This window comes from Gorilla gorilla, chromosome 2 (assembly GCF_029281585.2).
Source record: "Gorilla gorilla gorilla isolate KB3781 chromosome 2, NHGRI_mGorGor1-v2.1_pri, whole genome shotgun sequence".
NCBI classification, from domain to species: domain Eukaryota; kingdom Metazoa; phylum Chordata; class Mammalia; order Primates; family Hominidae; genus Gorilla; species Gorilla gorilla.
In genome coordinates, this window is record NC_086017.1 from 190,245,092 (window position 1) to 190,267,293 (window position 22,202).

The 22,202-nt window shown below is 36.9% G+C and overlaps 1 protein-coding gene and 1 non-coding gene across 2 annotated transcripts in view; one reads left to right on the forward strand and one right to left on the reverse strand.

The window, feature by feature from the left end:
* The first annotated feature begins 247 nt into the window (after nt 1-247).
* PIK3CA (phosphatidylinositol-4,5-bisphosphate 3-kinase catalytic subunit alpha) overlaps nt 248-22,202 on the forward strand; it is an 88,727-nt gene continuing 66,772 nt past the window's right edge. The window contains exon 1 of the mRNA XM_004038036.5: nt 248-382. The gene's annotated coding sequence lies outside the window, so the exon portion shown is untranslated. The remainder of the gene's footprint in view (nt 383-22,202) is intronic.
* On the reverse strand, nt 20,882-21,009 carry LOC115934194 (small nucleolar RNA SNORA25). Its single transcript, XR_004070016.1, has one exon. It is a non-coding gene; the product is annotated as a small nucleolar RNA SNORA25 (small nucleolar RNA).

The following is a 22,202-nucleotide window of genomic DNA, read 5'->3' on the forward strand; positions in this document are numbered from 1 at the left end:
GAGCGGAAAAAGAGACCAATAAAGTTTATTCTGGAAACAAAAGGAAAAAAAAACAGGGGCGACGGAGAAAGGAGTCGGGGGCGGGGGCGTGTGGCGGGGGCTAGCGAGGAGAGGGAGCGAGAAGGAGAAAGCGGCAGTTCCGGTGCCGCCGCTGCGGCCGCTGAGGTGTCGGGCTGCTGCTGCCGCGGACGCTGGGACTGGGGCTGGGGCCGCCGGCGAGGCAGGGCTCGGGCCCGGCCGGGCAGCTCCGGAGCGGCGGGGGAGAGGGGCCGGGAGGCGGGGGCCGTGCCGCCCGCTCTCCTCTCCCTCGGCGCCGCCGCCGCCGCCCGCGGGGCTGGGACCCGATGCGGTTAGAGCCGCGGAGCCTGGAAGAGCCCCGAGCGTGAGTAGAGCGCGGACTGGCCGGGAGCGGGTGCGGTGGGAATGGGGACCGGGTGGGTGCCGGAGACTCCCGGGCGCGCCCGCCGTGTTGGGCGGGGGCTACGGGCTGGTCGTCTCCCAGCGTCGGCCCGCGGCGGAGTTCGCCTGCGATCGCCGCTCCCTCTCCCTCGCCTGCCTCTGGCCTCTCCCAGCTGCAGAGGCGAGAGCTCGCCGCTCCCTCTCCTTTCTCTCTGGCTGCCGCCTCGCTCTTCCTTTGCTTCTACTCCCAGTTTTGGGGACGGGGCGGCTGGAGGTTGAGGAAGTGCGCCCAGGCCGCCGCCCCGGCCGCGGTGGCTCCGTCTCCCGCGTCCTGCACGCCCACCCAGCCCGCGGATGGAGGGGCTGCCGCGAGGACCGCGGCGCAAGGGACCCGGGCGCGAAACGGCGAGCTTTTCCTGAGGGGCTGTCACGCCCGAGGACTCCGGCCCCGCCAGCCTGGCGGCCCTGCGTTTGCCTCTTACTGGGTTTAAATCGCCCGGCAGGGATATGGAAGGAACACCGCTCCCCTCACCCCCGCCAGCTCCCCTCCCACCCTTCCTTTCGAGGTTGTTTTTTCCTTTTAGCTGAGACAAACGCTTAGATCTTTCATTCATAGACCTGAGACACTGATTCATGTGACTTGTCTCTTTACTAAGTGTATTATGTGATGCCTGTTCCATGGCTCCTAAGTGGCTCGGAAAGGTAGGGTAGGGCCCGGGATTGGGCTATGTAAACACCAGACGTTCAGCCGGCGTGTTTTTGACCTCGGCTCGAGGGGTTTATTTTAGGATGCTAAAGGAATAGTGATGGTGGCCAACCGTGTTACCAGACTTGGGAATCGAAAGCTATTTTTTTTATGTCAATAATTGAGACTGTTTACATGGTTAAATAAAGGGTAGGGTAAAGGGAGCGCAACAAGAGGGGCTTTCTAGAAAACAGTCTGCATATTCTTTAATGAATTAGAGTTGTGATTTCATCTTGGTGAAGCTTCCTCATTCCAGCACTGCGCCTTTGTGCACATGCAGGACCTGGGTTTTCGGAACGATGTTTTGAATCATAGTTTGTGTGGCCGGGGAGAACCCCTTAGAATACTTGGGTAGGTAAATTCCAGGTTATCTCAGGGGATTATTTCTACTGCGACTTTTGAACCACTGAGGGCAATATTGGTCATATGTTATCCTGCTTAGAAATTGAATTTTTCTGAGTATTTGCTTACATTGCACCGTACAAAATTTGTTTATGTGCTGGATTGCGTGTTTTAAGAAAACTTCTGGAAAATACTCAAAATACCGTGTTGCTAAGTTAGTTTGGATAAATCGAAACACTTTGCTTTCAGAGCAACTACAGTCTTAACAATTTAACGTGTCTTTGTATTCAGGTTTTAAGTTTTTGGTTTTTTTTTTTTTTCTTTTAACTGAAGCACTGAAGTCCGATTGACAGCATAGATCTCCGTCTAAACATCACATGTTCTGGAAAATTTTAATTATCAGATTAACTGTTCTGCAGTGTCATCAGCCAAAATTATCTGAAGAGGACTGTGTGTGTTTACGTGTGTGTGTGTGTGTGTGTGTGTGTGTGTGTGTGTGTTGGTATTTTGCTTAAGTTTCATCTCACATTTTGGGACAAAATAAAACTTCATAGCTTTTTTCAAAAGTTTCTTGTGCTTTTTCAAACTAGAGTACCTTCCCATTAAAATCACAAAATAGTTTATTAAAAAATGATAGCATATCGTAATAATAGCATCATGGGGGAAATAACAAGAAAGTAAAGGAATATTAATATGGCATGATTGATTGTGCGTATAAAGTTTTAAAGACATTCCTGTCAGTTTTAAATAATTAAAAATGAAACACCTGTAAATATAGAAGAGTGTTTTTATTTAAGGTTAAAAAAATTTTAACTAAATTGATTATAGCATTAAAGAGATGTTACTAAATACAAATATTGTACTTAAACTGAAAAATGGCTTCATGGAAGTGTAAATTGTCATGGGCCTTGATATATTTAAAAGGGAGACTGTAAAAGTGCAGTGGTTTTGCTTGCTCTGTGCGAGGAACAGCCTTTCTGGGGGCAGAGCTTCCTTCCTGTCAGGATAAGGTCCTCTCCATCCCAAATCAGTATCCCCTTTAAAAACAAAACAAAAAACCCAAACTTATAAATAATGCACAACATAAAGTAGACTGTAATAACTTTTTCTCTAAACCAGTTTACTTTGTGTGCCGCTTCTTATAAGTACCCTTTACTGAATAAAGATTTTTAAACAGTTACGATTACCATTTAAATGGCACTTGCTCTGTTGATCTGTTTATTTGAAGAGAGGTAACTTAATCCCATTTGATCTCTTGAGCAGCTACAGTAGCATTAAAAGGATCAGTTCTCTATTTTGTTATTTTATATCTTGAATTCCAAGATAGGGGTGATTCTTTAAATGAAGTGTGTTTCTTAAGCATTATAAAATATTTCATCTCCTGTGAAAGTATTTACAATCTTAAAAATTATTCAGCTTTAGAAGTATATGTCTTAGAATATCATGGTTTACATTTTATTAGCACAGTTATCAAATAGTTTTTCTTAAGTATTACCTTGAGCTATATTAACAGTGCCGTAGACAGAGTGGTATTACTATCCCTAAGAAATGGTATTCTAATCTGAAGTCAGTTGGCAGTTGACAGACTCATTGACAAAACCAACATTTTCCGACTCCTTTCACTGTATCATGCTGCGTCTAATCTCCAGCCTGTTTTTTAATAGAACTGAAGAAATTAGGGCCCAAGGAGGCTTAATTACCGAAGATCTCCATTTCCTATATTTGCAGTAATATCTTTATTTAATTTCCTTTACATCATGAACAGTGGTTTTCAATCCTGGCTACACATTAGAATAATCTAGGGAGCTTTTTAAAAGTACTCTGGTCTCATCCCCAGAGATTCTGATTTAATTGGTCTGAGATGGATCCCAGTTATCTGTGTTTTGTTTGTTTGTTTTGAAGTTCACCAGGAAATGCTAATAGAAAAGGATGTAAAGCCCTGGCTGTCAAGGACCTGTATGATTTGGTCCTTGCTTCTTTCTCTAGGTTTATTTCTCCTCCCTACTCCTGCAGCTCCCTTGGTCTTTTCATACTCTCCTGTGCAAATACAGTTTGTACTTCCTGAGACATTTGAACACTCCATTCTTCTTCTTTAACTGGTTGACTCCTACTCATCTTTCACATCACCTCCTTTGAAAAGTCTGGCCTGAGTTAGGTATCCCTGCTTCCTGTTCCCATAGCATCGTGTACTCCCACTGTCATAGCATTAACCTCACTGCATTGTAATAGCCTATTTCTTTGTCCATATCCTCTACCAGGCTGTAAATTCCATGAGGATAGGGACTCCTATCTTATATACTGTACAGTAGTATTCTTATTGCCAAGCACAGTAGCCTGTACATTACAGCACTTGACTAAACAAATAAATATAGTAGAGACAGACTTCTTTAAAACATGTAGTGATTCATAAGCACCAGTTTTTATTCTTGCCAATTTCATTTAATATTTTTGGTCACTAAAAATGTACAACCCTGAAATTGCCACACATACGAATTTCATTTGGGGACAGTTGAGATGTTATAAATTGTATAGAGTGGCATTCCACCTCAGACATATACACACACACGCAAAAAATGAAGATTATTATGATATATAGTACTGCACTGGAAATAAGGAGACTTGAATTCTTACCCCTGTTTCAGCACAAACATTTGGGCACGTCTCAATCTCTTTGGGTGTCATGTGTAATACAGAGGGATTGTACGAGGTGCTCTACGTGGTTCTCACTGATCTAGCCTTAAAATTCTGTGAGTATCAACAGTATTGGCTTTGGAATCTGAGGCACCATGGTTCAAAACCTAGTTCTTAAACTTACTGGCAGGATTACTTTGGACAGATTTTCTTATCTGTAATGGGGGTGATTACTATTCAACAGAGTTGTTGAATTAAATGAGATAATGTAGATCCAAGAGAGTTCTTGCCCTGGATCAGGTGCTTAATAAATGTTCATTTCCTTTCTCCTTAGGAAGTGTTAGATCTCATGAGTGGACTTATCTGAGATAACAGAAGGACACAGTTTATGTAATAAATCTTATTTTCCACTTTGCTGACTGTTAGCACTGCAGGTGTGATTAGGGACCAAAAAAACACTGTGACATTTGGTTTCAGTCTCTCAGAACCCCATTCCACTGTCAAACACCCAGGTGTTAGTCAACCTGCTTGGGAAATAATTATGCCTGGAAGTTTCAACCAAGAGAGAATAGCAAGTGCCAAGCTATTCACACATACATAATAATATGCAGAAGGGTACAGTCTAAACTGATGAACTTACACTGTCTCCAGAGATAAGTAAAATCAGACTTCATCATTCTAAAAAAAGGAAACAAGATTAAGGATGATTTATAAAAGAAAATCCAAAGATTTTGGTGAAGTCTCTGTTCACCAAACCTTAAAATTCAGGAACCATTATTTAGTAATTTTCAGGTGATATAAGAAATATAGGAAAAATTGGTCTTCTGGTCAGGACTAATTCCAGAACATAGGCACAAATAATGTTTTCAATGTCAGATTAGTGGTTACAGATATCAGCAGACTGAAGTTGTTGATACCTTTCTCTACTTGGGAACTATGTTTTAAAATTTAATATTGTGTTATATATATCACCTTTATTTATTTGGTAATATTGAAAGTAAACTTACACAGAATGTAATACAGGTTGGACATCCCTAATCTGAAAATTTGAAATTTTATATGCTCCAAAATCTGAAACTTCTTGAGTGCCAACGTACGGCCATAAGTGGAAAATTCTACACCTGGCACCTTTGCTTTCTGGTGGTCAAAGGTACACAAACTTTGTTTCATGCATATATTTAAAATACTGTATTAAATTACCTTCAGCCTGTGTGTATAAGGTGTATGTGAAACATAAATGAATTTTGTGTTTAGACTTGGGTCCCCAGTATGTCTCATTATGTATATGCAAATATTCCAAAATCTGAAATCTGAAATCTCCAGTGTTTTGGATAAGGGATACTCAAAACATTGCTCTGCAGAAGTTTCTTGTTACCAGTCTTATTTTTGTATAAATCAAATTTGCTTGCCTGAGTTTTCCTTTAAGTTTATGTGAAAGTGAATTTTATAAGTAACTTATTTGGAAGAAATACTGTAATAAAAATTAAAAACTGTGGATAGGGGAAACTGAAGTGTTAGGATATAAAAGAGAAATATGAGGCAATATATAGTTAAAGTCTGAGGATTCAGCTTCAAGGCTAGAGATTTCCATCATTCAAAAAGATTATTCAGCTATTGGATATACTGCTAATATTTTATCACTGTATACCTTATTCACATTTAATTCTTCATTATATGAATCAGTTGATCCTGGTTAAGGAATTTTTAGGTGTTCTTTCTTTCCCTCTCTACCTATACAGTTTAGGGAGTTTTAAGTTAAAATATTCCAATAAAAAGTTTGTAAGTTTGTAATAAAAGCGGTGGCTTAGAGCTATCTTTTCTTCAAATAGTTCTTAAAGTGAAACTGTGTCTAATACGTATTAGATAACTCTGGTTTAGATGCCTAAAACGGGTCCCCTGGCCAGCAGACCCAGTACCTGTCCCTGGCCTGTTAGGAACCGGGCTGCACAGCTGGAGGTGAGCAGTGGGGCCAGCATTACATGAGCTCTGCCTGTTGTCGGAGCAGCAGCGGCACTAGATTCTCATAGAAGTACCAACCCTATTGTGAACTGCACATGCAAGGGATCCAGGTTGCCTGCTCCTAATGAGAATCTAATGCCTGATGATCTGAGGTGGAACAGTTTCATCCCCAAACCATCGCCCCCACACTTCCCCAATCCGTGGAAAAATTGTCTTCCACGAAACTGCTCCCTGGTGCCAAAAAAGTTGGGGACCACTGGCCTAAGGGACTAAATTCCCCTTCGGACTGCTACTTTGTATATGTATATGGTGGGGGACAGATTGTAACACATTTTTGTGTCTTTTTCTATATTGATACAATAGGAATTGTAATGTGTTGCTTGCTAAGTGACATAATTAATGAGATAATTTAAATAATCACAAGTTGCATAAAACTAGGAAAAAATGTGCACGTACTAATTATTATTTTAAATTTATATTTAACAGAAGCATAATGTTTTATATTTGGCCTGACAATGTACTCATTTCTCAGGTATCACTTTGGTAGTTAGCTTGATAATTTAAATTGTACTCATTTATAAGAGGTTGTGTTTTAGCAACTTTTGTACATTATTGCGATTGTTACAAAGGGGTCTGTATGATGGCCAGCATTGCCATTTGAAATAAATTAGGGATTTTTAAAAATCTATAAGAATTCTTACAGACTATGCTTGTCAGGTTCACTTCGGATTTTAAGTATTTGTATAGTAAAGCCAAGGAAATCAGTGTTGTGATGTGAAGAAAAAAACTGTATAAGGATAGAATCATTTTGCTCTAATCATAACTCTCCTAACTCACCAGGAGTTAGCAAGGCTCAGTGGACGAATATGTCTTATAAGTACAACAAAAATATAAGGCACTATTATGAAGAGGATTTTAGGCATATGTTTTTGAACAGGAGGAGACCATGTTGTGTTTATTGTTGTATCCTCAGCACATACCGTAGTGTCCAAATGTAGGTGATCAGTAAGCACTGATCTTTGTGACATAGAATCATATTTAGAAATAAAAATACTTTCTTATATTTCTATCAGGAGCCATACGCTTTATTTGAAAAGCAGGTAAATTGCTGTGTGCCAGTCTTATTTGATCATTTATTGAGCACAGATTTGGCCCTTTGTATTCGTGGGTTTTGCCTCCATGGGTTCCACTTACCATGGATTGAAAATATTAGGGAAAAAAAGGATAGTTATTTCTGTACTATACATATACAGATTTTTTTTGGTCATTATTCCCTAAACAAAACAGTAGAACAACTATTTACATAACATTTACATTGTATTAAGTATTAAAAGTAATCTAGAGATGATTTAAAATATACAGGAGTAGGTTATATGCATCTACTACCCCATTTTATATAAGGGACTTGAACCTCTATGGATTCTGGTATCCACAGGGGTCCTAGACCCAATCTCCAATTTTCCATAGATACCAAGGGATAACTGTATATAAGAAACACTTTTGTATAAGTTATTAACTAGTTGCCTATTTCTATTGATATTTGGAGACATTTTGGCAAAGATTGTTAGGTTACAGAGAGGCTGTGTGCTGTGGTGAAAAAAAATTAGATCACGAATCAGAAAACACGATTTCTACATTCATCTATTAACTAGCTGTTTGGCCTGAGATCTTGGCCTTTCAGAGCTTGTTTCTTCACCTGCAAAATTTGTAATACAACTCCCAAATGCTGAGATTCCTAGTATGTTAAAGCCTGTTTTTTATTTCAGGGAAGAGTAAGTAAATCACTCCCTAGAGGGAAGACAGTCTAGCTCAGTTTGTTGTATTTTCAGAAGCTAAGATCATTTTGTCTGCCTGTTTATACATTTGCACATATTTTAAAGGTCTTGTGTGAAATTCTGTGGCAGAGAAAAGCTGCCATTGGAAAAGAATGGAGTGGAAGGATTTTTCCCCCCTTTTTTTGAAACCGTTAGTGACTTTGGAGAATAAATTGCTACAGGTGTGGTCAAAATTTTGGTTACTGGCACTGGGAGCAATTAAATGACTGCCAGACATTGAGAGTAGGTCATCTACTGCACACCAGTTGCCAGGGTTATAAAGCCCAGCCGACTTGTCACAGCACCCTTAATAGCCACTGGCCATCATCCTTGCTTGTTAAAGACTTCTAGGAAAGTATGTTCCATATTTCCCTTGGTAACTCATCCCTCTAGGTGGTTTTCAGAAAATGTGTTCTAATCTTAGAAACATAAATCTGTAGGCATGGTAAGCCTCTTTTATCTAGGTCTGTCCTCAGTTGTGCAGATAAGTATGTGGAAAGATAACAGAAATCATTGTATTTGATCAGAAAGCAGTGATGTTTATGCTATTGATTTGTTTTTTTTTTGTTAATATTCAAATTACCTTCAACTTTTGAATATTTTTTAACCAGCACACTGCTCAGGTAATGAGATATTATTTAGAGTTATTTTGAGGATGTACTCATTTTTCAACAAGCTAAGCATATTTCTGCGGCTTGTTTTTCTTTGAGAGTTCTTGCTTTTCCAAGTTCTTTTTCATGATGGACTTATGGCAGGTCTAGACCTGAAAGTACTATTGTATTTCAAAACAACTGACTGCCTTTAGCCCGACAGTGACTGAACTGTATTATTTTCTTAGGAGGTTAACGTCTTTGGCAAGCTAAACATCCTTGGAACTTTTTGCTAAGTCAGCCACTATTTTGTGAATATAGATTTATGGAGTGTATCATCAAATTCAAAGCAGCATTAATGGGAAAATTTGTGGAAAAAATATTGAAATTAGACACTACTTATAAACTCCAATCTGAAATGAAACCATACATGACAGCAGGGAAAGGAAAGAATTACATTTTGGAACCCTAACTTTTATACATATAGATATCAATGCATAGTAATGTCATTTTAAAGTTATATGCCTTATGAAGCTTTTCTTAAAATCTAATGGCTACTATTATTTGCAGTTGAGACCATGATAGGCAGCATCTTATGGTATTTATGAAAATGATATTTGTGTTCTTTTTTCTAACTATATACCAATTGTAAAAGTTGAACATGACTTTTTCAAAGCAGTTTCTATACTTCATAATAGCAGTGGTAGTAAAACTCAGAACAGTTTAAAATATTAGTAATTTTACAGTGTAGAGACTTTTCTTCACTAGAAATGACCAGCTTTCAGATTTCTTAGTGATATTATGAGACTCTAGATTTCTTCAAAATCATTTTGAGTAAATCTACCAGTGTATAACTGCTAAAGCACAGTTAAATGTATCATGCTGTGGTCTTTTTTGTTTGTTTGTTTGGTATAAATATCAGACATATATGTTTGTTTACTCTAAAACTAATTTTTTTTACCAATCAAAATTGAGGCACGTAATCTGACAATGGGACAGGATATTTGCAGTCAGGATAGTCTTAGAAAAGCCACAAAATATGGTCAATGTACTTAGACTTCTTTAATTTTCCTTGCCTTTTCCTAAATATATCTCATAATGGTTAAGAGCATGTTCTCTAGAGTCAGACTATCGAGATTACTAGTTTTGTAGCTTTGGGAAAGTTATTTAACCTGTTAAATATTCTCCGGGTAATACGTATTTCTTCATTTGTAAATGAGGGGTAATAACTACCTACATCACAATGTTGTAATGAGGATTAAATAAATAATACTTGAAAGCATTTAGTAAAGTGCGTTGTACATAGTAAGCACTCAGTAAGTATCTGTGAACTCCTTGAGAGTAAGAACCATGTTACATTCATCCATTTATTTGGGTGCTTTAACATTATGAAGTGAATTGAATTCTGTCCCTTCCAAGAATTTACCAGTGGATCCGATTTCTGGATAGTGAGCAATAAGGTTGCCTTCAAACAAGTTGAGAGTAGTTTTCAGTTCTTTACAATACTGCTTGCTTTTTATTCGTTAAAACTTTTAAAATTTCATTCTAGCTCTAGGAATCTGAATACTATTTCATACCTACTCCTAAGGGAAGTTAGCATATGGATATTTAGTTTAATAGGAATGAGGAATTAATGGACAGAAGGTATTAAGTAAGTGAATGTACAATTTTCACATCTAGTCTGTGCTTCCTGTGGATTGATTTTCCCTGTCCATTCCTGGAATCTTCGAATTCCCAGCACTTATCTTAATAGCACTCTACCATTGAAGCAGTTTTGTTTTGTGCTGTTAGATACTTCCTTTCCCTGTCTTGTCTTTTTTTCATGCACTAAAGACAGGAGTTGTGTCGTATTGTCACATAGTCCTTATATTACAGGGCTTTTAAAGAAATCTCACGTCCTGTTTTCAAGCTGCTTGTATCTTGTTTGTCCATTCTACTTGCTATGAAGTCTTTATTGAATATAATATTTAACTCTTTTGCATATCATTGTTACCTAGGACACTCAATGGACATGTGTAAACTTTACAAGTCATTTATGTAAAAATAAGGAAAGCAACCATGTGTTTTAATTATTTCCATCAGTTCAATCTCTAAGTCTTTGCCTTTAATTACCAAACAGCTATGTGGTGCCACTGATACAAGTTTCTGTGGTATTGGCTACCTGGTTTTAGTACTGTTGTTACTACTTTATGTAAATGAGACTATTCACTCATATTTAAGTTTATGGAAAATGTATATATGTTTATGTTCTTGCGTTTTAGCAGTTTTGGCTAGACTGCTCTTGATGGTCATGCAGGGTAACTTATTTTTCTAAAGTTGATGATTTCATGGTCTGTATTTCTCATATGCCAGGATAATAGTAAAATCTACACACTTTAAAAAACTACATATGTTGTTGTTAACATATATGGAGGTTTCTTCAGAAATTATCTGCGATTTTTGTTGTAATTGTTTTCATTGTTGTGTGCTTTTAAAGAATGATTTTTATTAAGCATGCTTCCAAGCTTTTTTGTACATGAAAAACTGCATATAATTTTGTCTCTTTTAGGGGGTGATATGTACAATGAAAAAATAACATGACATTGGATTGCCCTGGTGCTGACCAAGAGTTTGTTTCCATAGTAAGGGATTATGACTAATTTAGGCATTGAAGTTAAGAATTTATTACTTATTTTTAAATGACATCACGAAGAGTTACAGCTGAAACCCATGGAAGAAGTTTTCTTGATTTTTCTATATGTACACACAAATGTGTATTTTGAATTCCCATAAACCCAAACTTTAATATAAACCTGAGGAGGGAGAGCATTATGGACTTTGTATATGCTGCCTCCCTTAATCCTCACAATAACACTTCTGATACATGTGTAATCACTTCATTTCCATGATTAGGAAAATGAAGTCCCACATCAAATTAGTACAGTAGAATCTCACCTTATTTATTTTACATGAAATCAACTGTACCTACTCAGTCAAACATAAAAACGTGACAAAAATAATACAGTCATGTGTAGCTTTACAGTGGCAATATGTTGTGAGAAATGCATCATTAGATGATTTCATCACTGTGCAAACACCACAGAGTGTACCGACACAAACTTAGATGGTATAGCTTACTAAACACCTATGCTATCTGGTACAGCCTGTTACTCCTGGGCTACAGACCTGTACAGTATATTACTATACTGAATACCATAGGCAAATGTAACACAGTGGTATTTGTATATATAAATATATCTAAACATAGAAAAGGTACAGTAAAATACGGTGTAAAAAATTTAAAAAATGGTATGCATGTATAAAGCCTTACCGTAAGTGAAGCTTGCAGGACTAGAAGTTACTCTGGGTGAGTTGGTGAGTGAGTGGTGAGTGAATGTGAAGGCCCAGGACATTACTACACACTACCGTAGACTTGATGAACACTGCACCCTTAGGCTACACTAGATTTTTTAAAAAGTAAAGTAATTGCGCTACAATGTTATGACAGCTATGATGTCACTAAATGATGAGAGTTTGTTAGCTCCATTAATCTTACAGGATCTCTGTTGTATATGTAGTCCACAGTTGACCAGAACATTGTTATGTAGCACATAACTAATGTAAATATTGCAAATCACATCTGACTACTGAGCTTTTGCTTCGAAGTAGACACTTAAAGATAAGAATTTGCCATCCTTTCAGTTGGTCTCAGTGCCTAGGTCTAGGTATGTACATTTTGCTGTGTTGAGTGTGATTCTGTTATTCAGACATGTAATGTTCATACAACATGGCCTCTAATACCCAGCCTGTAGTGCCCAACCAAAGAAACAGCAGTTTGATCCGGTGCTGGAAGAGAAACTGCTGTTTGGGCTTGCTGAGCAATTGTATTGGTCTCCAATGTGGCCTGCAGATATGGCAACAAGAAACTGTCATGTATTCTCTTTGATATACACACGTGTGCACCCCACATGTAAGCCTTCACCCTTCTTAATTCTATGTATATTTTATATATTGCATATGTAGTTTTATTGTTTTAGATTGCTGTATGTGCATTATATCTTTGTACAACACACAATTTTGTAGTGTGGTATACAAAAACCACATACATTGTACCTTATGGATGACTTGAGATTTTTCAAGAAAAATGTCGATTCTGTACAATCATAGACTCTGTTTGCACATACTCCTTTCTAGAACATGGCACCCCAGAAATACCTCTTTCAGTTACTAGCTACTTGGTACCAACTTTTCAGGCTCACAAAACAGTAGTTTGTTCAATGTTACATAGTTAGTAGGCAAATTACTATTATGGTTCTGATCTAGAATTATAAGCAAATGTCCTGTTTCATTGCATCAGACCTTCCCTTCTTCCTCGGTGTAAGAGAGATCAAGTCTTCTTGGCTCAGTAGCAATGTCTTCTGTCCAGCTAGCAAGAATGGCACAGGAGGCTCAGGGTACACTTCTCATTACAAGGCCTTAAGGGAAGTGCTGCTTCTCCACACAGAGCAGATAGGACAAAAATTGGGTGTTTGCACAAAGGGAGTGATGATTCCATAAGGAGGTGAAAGTAACACATAGATTTGTCACCTTATTTACATTTTCTGTCTTCTTGTCTCTAGGCAAAGGGGGTAACAGAAACCTGCTTAGTGTTTTTATAAAGTAAATTCTGCCTAGTATCATTGAATTTCCTTTAGCACATCCATAGACATACAACAGAACAGATAGGAGAAAGAAACATAAATAACAGGAAGTGCTGGGCGTGGTGGCTCACGCCTGTAATCCCAGCACTTTGGGAGGCCGAGGCGGGCAGATCACTTGAGGTCAGGAGTTTAAGACCACCCTGGCCAACATGGCAAAACCCCGTCTCTACCAAAAATACAAAAAATTAGCTGGGCGTGGTGGCGCATGCCTGTAATCCCAGCTATCGGGAGGCTTAGGCAGGAGAATCGCTTAAACCCAGGAGTTGGAGGTTGCCGTGAGCTGAGATCACGCCACTGCACTCCAGCCTGGGTGACAGAATGAGACTCTGTCTCAAAAAGTGATAATAATAAAGAAATAACAGAAAGTCCAGTGGTCACAGGACCAGATGTTGTGAGATGGTTGTAATTCCAAATGTTCCATTTCCATATTGTTCTAATATGACTCAAGTAATTCATCTGGGGAATGAAACATTTTTCAAAAGCGCCTTCAGAATTGGGCTGAGAAAATATCACTATATGTATATTTATATTTTTTTAAAAAGCTGAGTGATTAAACATTATTTCCTGTTTATTCAATATACCCTATAATTGACAATGTGGTAGACCCTGGGTATATAATGGTAAACAACACAAACATACTCTGTGATTGTACGGTCAACGTTTTCCTTGAAAAATCTCTTTAATTACTCATAAAGTACAATGTATATAGTTTTTATATATCACCTTGTACAGAAATATACATTTTATCTCTGTATAAAACATATACAGAAATCTAAAACATGAAGTTATATATGCAATATATGCAATACATGTATTTAAAACAGTGTGAATTTATGTGTATACATACATGTATCAAAGAGAATACACATGCACAGATGATAGTTTGTTGTGGCCATATTAAGCCATCTTTGCATTTTAAGGATAATTTCTACTTGTAGAAATTATCTACAAGTAGATAAACACATTATCTAAACACATGTTGTAGAGTCACACTCTGCCACACCCATCTAATTTTTCATATTTTTGGTAGAGACAGGGTTTCGCCATGTTGCCCAGGCTGGTCTTGAACTCCTGGGCTCAAGCAGTCTGCCTACCTCAGTCTCCCAAAGTGTTGGGATTACATGCCTAAGTTAGACATAATATCATACCCGGCCTGGTATGATAGGATTTCATTCCTAGGAAAACCAAGAGTCAACTGAGAAATTGTTAGAATGAATAAGAATTCTAGAGTAAATAGATGTAAGGCAAATATTTAAAAATCAATAGTTCTTCCTTATGATAGCAGTAATTGTTTAGAAAATGGAAAAAAAACCATTTAGAATAGTAACAGAAAATATAAAATTATAAATGAGCCAATGTGAAGAAACCTAAAAATCTACTGGGATGTTGGAAGGTACAGGGAAAGGAATATCATGTTTCTGAATGGGAAGTCCAGCAATTACAGATACCAGTTTTCCTCATTAAATTACAGGTTTAGCCTAATTCTCTTCTTTAAAAAAAAAAAAGTGAGAAATTAGCAAGGTAATTTTTAATTTTGTCTGAGAAACTATAAACAGATAAAAGTAAGGTATCTTTTGAGTGGAAAATGAAGGACAGAGAGCTAACCCTGTAGCTTATTAGCTATCAAAATGTACAATACAATTAGAGTAAATAAAAGAGTTGAATACTGGCATACACATTGATAGTAAAATTGGTAAAAGGGAATAGAGATCCCAGAAACACTCTAAATATGATAAAGAAGTAATCAGAAATTAGGAGAAAAAGGAAGACTAAGATTTGTTTTTGAGAGTATTAAATACTTAGGAAAATAGACTTTTGAATCTTTATTTCATCTTACATACCAAAATAAAGTCTAGGTAAGTTAAAGAGTTGACTGGAAAAGAGTAAACTTATGCCTAGTGTCATTTTAAAAAGACATTTATGTGAATGGGGAAATACTTTCCAAAGCTTCAAGAATTGTAAGTACTCAAAAGAAGGAACAATCATTCGTTCGACTCTCAAATAAGATTGGGGCATGGCAATGTGCCCCCTCTAGTCCAAGCTACTCAGGAGACTGAGGCAGGAAGACTGCTTGACCCCAGGAGTTTAAATGCAGCCTGCTAGCAAGACTCCCTATCTTTAAAAAAAAAAAAAAAAGAAAAAAATCTCTTTCTCTCACCTCCGCTCCCCCCAACCCCCATACAAGTGAACAAATTAAAAGATGTGCAGACCAGGATTAGAGTTCTGCAAAAATTCAATAGATGTTTGTCTTTAAATTTTTACTACAAATACTTTCAAAAGCACCATGACCCATATGGATGAATGAGCAAAGAATTTGAGAAGTTGGGCTCATTTACTAAAGAGGAAATGCAGGTACAAGCATAAGGGACATGTTTTTCCCTGACAGGTAATTGAAGAAGTGAAATTTTAAGATGTAGTGATTTTTTTTTTTTTTTTTTTTTTACTTTTTGAGTTAGCAAAAGTATTTTTCTAATGATGTTTTTGCTGGTGAGAGTACCATGCAATGTGCTTGTCCATTTATTTCCATTGACAGTCTGAATTGGTTTAACCCTTTCGAAAAGCACGTGAACAATTTGCATGCCTTTAAAATCAACATACAGTTTGACCCAATAATTCTCTTTGCAGCATTAGATATAATAATTTACAACAGCTTATGTATTTAACAACTAAACTGTTTAACATCTCCCATGGAAATAGGTTGTCCTAGAAAATGTTTATGAAGAGTTTACAATAATTTGCGGAAATGTTTTTGTAGTGAAAAAAGATACAAAATTATGTATACTATATGAGTACAAGTATACAAAACTATAGAAAACAAAGAAATAAACCAAAAATATCCAGACAAAAAAGCTGTAAGAGAATACATAAAAGATGCTAATATGGTGTCTTAGGTACGTTTTCTTTTGGTTTCATCATTCATCTGTGCACCGCTATATTTCCGATACTTACAGAGCACAATCCCAGGCCCATAATAGACCTTTCGGTCAGTGCTTAAGTGAATAAATTTCTATAATAAACATGGGATTCATTTACATTGAAAGAAATATGAATACACTTTCCATCCAAGTTAAGAAAAGGAAAAATGTGGGAAGCACTCTAGAAAGGAAACTGATTAATACCTTACAATTAGATTTTGTTTTCAGAATGTTTTCACATCTCTATTTTATGCGATCGTTTTCTGTTCTAATTTAATAACATCATTACTTACCTAAGTTAGAAATTTGTGCTAACCGGCTGGGCGTGGTGCCTCATGCCTGTAATCCCAGCACTTTGGGAGGCCAAGGCGGGTGGATAACCTGAGGTCAGGAGTTCAAGACCAGCCTGACCAACATGGCAAAACCCCGTCTCTACTAAAAAATATAAAATTAGCCGGGCATGGTGGCGCATACCTGTAATTCCAGCTACTCAGAAGGCTGAGGCAGAAGAATCACTTGAACCCAGGAGGCGGAGGTAGCAGTGAGCCAAGATTGTGCCATTGTACTCCAGCCTGGGCAACAAGAGTGAAACTCTGTCTTAAAAAAAAAAAAAAGAAATTTCTGCTAACCTTGATTCTATCCCTTTTGACCTGCCAAATCCAACTGATTACCAAATCTTGGGTATTCTTTCTTAGAAATGTCTCTGGATTTTAGCCCCATCTTTTCTCATAATCACTGCCTTAGTTTATTCCTTTCCCATTTCACTTTACTGTCCCTACCTGTCCTTCTACCTTTCTACTCTCCTCTTTTACTTTCCACACTGCTGTAAAAATTGTCAGGTAAATAGCAGAATTTTGTGTGTGTGCTATTATAAATAGGCTGTATGGAAGAGACTGGGGGGAGATTAACACTGCTTTCACACTGCTATTACGATAATCACCCTAAAATACAATATTGATCTGCTTAAAGCTTAGTAATTCCTTATGACCTATATTGATGCTTCTCAAACTTGGGTTGTATAAAATCACCCAGGAGACTTGATAATGTGCAAATTATCCAGACCCTAGAAATTCTGGTTGAGTGGATCCATAGTACTGGGAACCTGAATTTTATTTTTATTTTAATTTTTTGAAACAAGAGTCTCACTGTGACACCCAGGCTGGAGTGCAGTGGCTGATCATAACTCACTGCAGCCTTGAACTCCTGGGCTTAAGTAGTCCTCCCACCTCCACCTCCCAAAGCCTTAAGATTGCAGGCATGCGCCACTGTGTTGAGCCTGGAACCTGAATTTTAATAAGGCTTCCCTCTCATGATCCTTATGCATATGATCCCAGGACAAGATATTGAAGAACAGACCTTGGGATAACATGCAGTCTCATTAATTTACTGTAATTCTCACAATTTGGCATCAGCCTTCTTTTCTGTGCTCATTTTCTACATTTTTTTCTCATGGACACCTTACAGTCTAGTCACTCTGAACTGCTACACGCTCACCTAGGTTATTGTGGACCCCTGTTCTTGTGCTCATGCTGTTCTGTGGTTCACAGCCTTTTTTGCTATGGCTTCTCCTACTCAGTAACATGTTGATCTTGGTACACTATCTTCAGCTTATATGTAATCTGAGTAAAGTGTTCCCAGACTCACTCTCCTAGACAAAGTCTATCTCTCCCTCTTCTGTATTTCCATAGCCTCTATTACAACACACATATACCAAATTACACTTCTTTTCATCCCTTCCTCACTAGACCATGAACCTCTTGAAGTCAGCGATGCCATATTTTAGATCTTTTATTTAATCTTACAGTAAAAGCCTGGCACAAAATAATTGCATGCTAAATATTTGTCAAATCATTAACAATCCAATAAAGAAGGCAAGGAGTAATTAGTCCCATTTTCAGTGAGGAAAATGATATCTTGAGAAATTAAGTATTTGCTTTTAATTACCCAGCTTGTAAGTGTAGGCTCAAGACTTACACATAAGAAATCTGGCTTCTTTTCTGGTTTTGGTCTTTACAGAAAAGATAGAGAATAACTGTAAAATTACCCCTTCCATTTTTACCCACACGGCTCACATGTTCATTTAAATTACCCCCTGCATTTTCTACCCATAAAGCTCACATATTAGTTTATGTTTTATCATGTTATGGGTAAAGGTGTTTTAATAAACTTTTACATCATATTCACACTTTATAAAAATAAAATAATGCCTATTCCTCTAGGGTATGAACAGATTGCTGGATATTAAGCCATTTGTCTCTCACTTTCACATCTAACCTTCTTTACTCTGCTTTGTAATGCTTATTTCTCTTGCAGAAAGCATGTTATAGTGCCTTATGGGATGTCTACAAATATTTGTTTAATCAAATTGAGCTGATATTTATGTAGGAAACATTTTATTCTGCAACAATTAAGGCAAACAGATATATGTGTGTAAGTATTCACATGGGTTTCCACTGTAGTTTTGAAAGCTCAGTTTCCAAAGTTTAGATGTGTTTAGCCTTACTGTAGACTTCACTCTTAAGGTGTTGATGGAAATTAACAACCAGCTGCAAAATTCAGATCCAGTATGCCATAGGATACATGTAGCCACGGTTTAAACCAAATGTTAGCAATGAAATATTTAGTAGCAACTGTTCTTTTAAAAGAAACATTTTAGATCATTAGAGTCGTCTTGTAATATCTTATACCCAGCTGTCAGCTTTTTACTTTTTCTGCCAATATTTCTGGAACTGAAACCAAGAAAATGGAAATTAGGGCACCACACTTTGAAATGTATTAAACACTTGAAAAACTGTTATATCTTATAGGATTTCCAAAAAGAGTTCTTCAGTGCCTCAGAAGATTTTTATAAAAAGCAATTATCTACAATAACCCTCCCCAGTATTAAGCTGAAATATACACATACCTTAGTAAATAATAGGAGCATTTGAGAAGTGGAAGAATTGCCTCTTAATAGCTACTGGACTTGAAGATTATTAAATTTGAGCATTCTAATTCCATTTTTGAAAGTTTCTGATATTGTTTCTTAATTTTGTTACCATGTTTAATCAGTATCTCACTAGCCTTTCATTCATTTCTTTAGCTTTTGTTACTATCTTTCTACTTTTAAGATACTCATATCTTCATTTTCTACCACATCAACTTTCAGTAATATTCCTGATTCCTCACTATGTTAGACAGTGATAATCGTGTCCCATTCTTCCTTTCAAGTCTTTCCCACCCTTCTACAAAATGTTATATATAATTACTTTTTAAATTGTCAAGTATTGATAACATTTGCATTCTGTTCTATAACCATATTTAAATCCTCTTTCTTTTTAACTATAGATAGATTGTAATAGTTGAACCTAGTACTATTTACATTAATATTATATAAAAATGTTTCACTTTACAACCAAGTAGAGTGCTACAGTTGGATTTCTTTCTCTGAATCTGTGTCCAGCATCATGAACTACGCAATGAATATTCTTTGCATTCAGATCATATGGTTTATCTTTTCATATATTCCACATACTGCTCAAAATTGTGCTCACAATTTTGCTTCATTTTTAGCATGATGTTATACATTTTTTTGTTTTCCCGTAAAGTTTCCAATTACGTTTCTTTTTTCTATTGTGAAAACCATAGAAACGGTATTCAGCGTGCCATTAGTGCTGCTGGACTCCTCAGTTCTTCATCTGTTGCTTCAAACCTGTTGTATTGTTTTTCCTGAATACTTTTTACTCTGGAATTCAGATTTCATCTTCAAGTTTGGGCATATTACTTTCTGTAATTAAAGTTTATCTCAGGACTGCTTTTTCTTAATGATTTGTTTACGTTATTTGACCACTGGTTCAGTTTCACCATTTCTAGCATGTGGTCTCTTCCTCTTTCTTGACCTCCACCTTTGGTTGGCTAGAGAAATTAATCAATTAAGTGCCTTAGAATTGGCTCAGGGGAAGTAAAACTTTGGAAAACTAATTGTCTGAAAAGACTTTTATTTTTTCTTTACACATGATAGTTTGCTGAGTATAGAATTCCTGGTCAAATTGTTTTCCAGCATTTTAATTACTTCATTGTTTTTTACTTGTTATTGATGAGAATAGCATTGCCAGTCAGATAATTTTTCTTTTGCAGATTACTTGTTTTTCCATCTCTGAAAGCTTTTAAGCTTTTATCTCTATCTTTTATTGTCTAGTATAGTTCTTTACATTTATTCTGCCCACTGGTCCCTTTTAATCTAAACATGTAAGTCTCTCCAGCTCCCAGATGTTTTTCTTTTATATCTTTAATTTCCTTTCTTCCATTTTTCTCTTACTTCAGGACTTGTGCAATAAGGAAGTATTCAGTTGTTGAACCTCTTTGATTTATTGTATATCTTTTTCACCCTTGTTTCATTATGTCTATCTTGTTGCTCTATGTTCTAGCATTTTTTTAAATTTTGCAAATATAGGTGAAATGTTATATCCTTATGATTTTATTTTTATATTGTGTTTGTTATTCTATTAAGATTCATTTCAATATAAGGTATAAATTGGAAACCCACTCTTTTTTCCCAAATGTCTACCCGTTTCCAGGTGGTCTCTTCCCTATTGATTTGAAATGATACCTTTATCATGTAACACATTCTGTGTCTATTTTTTTAATTTCTGGGTTTTTTTTTTTCTTTTTGTCTGGCTCTTTATGAGCCGTATCTTACCACTGTGATTATTGTAGTTTCATAATTTTTTTTTCTAGAGAAGAGAAGGTTTGGTTAAACTTTTGAGACGTTTATTTATTTTCCCACGTCAACAATCATGGACTATCATGTTGTGTTTATGAGTGGCTGAGTCATATCTCCTGAGGAAAACATAGCACCATTGAGAGCTACAGCATCCTATAGAGAACTTCAGTTTTTGGTCATACTGTTAAGACCTCTTGGTTTCACAGCCCCACAAGCCCTCTTTGAAGTGACCTATCCAGTAGGGCTAGACCTTTCTCTCCCCCTGCCTTCTCCCCTCCCCTAATTTTTCTGGTCTCCTGCAATTTTTTTTTAAACATTAGAATCAGCATGCTTATAATTCTACACACAAACACAAAAATCCTATTGGCATTTTATTGGGATTACATCAGATGTGTAGATTACCTAAGGAAGAATTGACATCTTTGTGAATTGGTTGTCTTCCTATCCGAGAATGTGGAATGTTTTTCCATGTCTTCAGTCTTTTGTGTTACTTGGGAGCATTTTAAAGTTTTCTTCATTTATTTTAAAGCAGTTAAAATTCATTTTTTTTCCGTTCACGTGACTAATCAATTCTACCAGGACCGTCTATTAAATAATCTGTCCTAATTAAGGTTCTGGGGTTTTTCCCTATACAAAATTGCAGCAACTATTGTACTTAAGTTTGTTTCTGAACTCAGTTCTGTTCTCTGGATCTGCATGGGCCAATACTATTCTGTTTTTATAACTAAGGATTTAATACCTACTTAGGCTAGCCCCTTCTCATTACTCTTCTTTCAAACATTCAGTATATTAAAAGCTGTTATAACACTTCTTACTCTGTTTTAGAGGCGGACATAGACATTACACACATAGAAAAAAACTACAAGCCAATCTCACTTAAAGTATTAGTTATCTTAAATAAAATATTAGCAGATTCAGTAGTTTGTTAAAACACACATACATACCATAGCCAAATGGCATTTATTCTAGAAATACAAAGGTCATTTTAATCTTAGGAAATCTGTAACAGGCATTAATTCTCTCTCTTTCCCTCCCTCCCTTCCTCCCTCCCTCTTCCTTTCTCCAGCACAGACACGCGCATGTGCGCGCGCGCGCGCACACACACACACACACACACACACACACACACACACACACACATGACCTTAGTAAAATAGGGATAGAAAGCTATTCTTTGACATACTAAGTAATAGACATACCAAACTAGAAGCTTCAATCAGGCTTAATAATGTAAGACTCGCATTGTCATTCATATTACGAATAATTCAAGAAACAATCAATAGCTATTTTTTTGCCTTGCTTTTGTAAGGGAAAAAAATAATATAAAGGAGAAGACATATTCGCAAATTTTAATTTCCTGTATCAGTTTCTCCTGACCACTCACTCACATTCTCCCCAAAGTGAAGCCAGTGTTGGTAACGGAGTG